This window comes from Oncorhynchus gorbuscha, unplaced genomic scaffold (genome assembly GCF_021184085.1).
Source record: "Oncorhynchus gorbuscha isolate QuinsamMale2020 ecotype Even-year unplaced genomic scaffold, OgorEven_v1.0 Un_scaffold_3692, whole genome shotgun sequence".
NCBI lineage: Eukaryota > Metazoa > Chordata > Actinopteri > Salmoniformes > Salmonidae > Oncorhynchus > Oncorhynchus gorbuscha.
In genome coordinates this window covers 28468-29549 of record NW_025747875.1, presented here as the reverse complement: position 1 = coordinate 29549, position 1082 = coordinate 28468, and positions in this window count along the sequence as shown.

Sequence of the window (1082 nt, the reverse complement as noted above, 5' to 3'; positions counted from 1 at the left end):
CAAATCTGTCGTTCTACCCCTGAACAGGCAGTTAACCCCACTGTTCCTAGGCCGTCAATGAAAATAAGAATTTGTTCTTAACTGACTTGCCTGGTTAAATAAAGGTAAAAAAAAAAAAAACCCGGAATGCTTTTCCAACAGTTCTTGAAGGAGTTCCCACCTATGTTGGATTGGCATTATTGGTGTTAAAATACAGCAGTTATGCTATTTGGAAACACCAGGACGCTGATGTCATACAGACTGTAGTTGGTGATGTCATACAGACTGTAGTTTGGTGATGTCATACAGACTGTAGTTGGTGATGTCATTCAGACTGTAGTTGGTGATGTCATTCAGACTGTAGTTGGTGATGTCATACAGACTGTAGTTGGTGATGTCATACAGATTGTAGTTGGTGATGTCATACAGACTGTAGTTGGTGATGTCATACAGACTGTAAATAATAATAATAATATATGCCATTTAGCAGACGCTTTTATCCAAAGCGACTTACAGTCATGTGTGCATACTGTAGTTGGTGATGTCATTCAGACTGTAGTTGGTGATGTCATTCAGACTGTAGTTGGTGATGTCATACAGACTGTAGTTGGTGATGTCATACAGACTGTAGTTGGTGATGTCATACAGACTGTAGTTTGGTGATGTCATACAGACTGTAGTTTGGTGATGTCATACAGACTGTAGTTTGGTGATGTCATACAGACTGTAGTTGGTGATGTCATACAGACTGTAGTTGGTGATGTCATACAGACTGTAGTTGGTGATGTCATACAGACTGTAGTTGGTGATGTCATACAGACTGTAGTTGGTGATGTCATACAGACTGTAGTTTGGTGATGTCATACAGACTGTAGTTTGGTGATGTCATACAGACTGTAGTTGGTGATGTCATACAGACTGTAGTTGGTGATGTCATACAGACTGTAGTTGGTGATGTCATACAGACTGTAGTTGGTGATGTCATACAGACTGTAGTTGGTGATGTCATACAGACTGTAGTTGGTGATGTCATACAGACTGTAGTTGGTGATGTCATACAGACTGTAGTTTGGTGATGTCATACAGACTGTAGTTTGGTGATG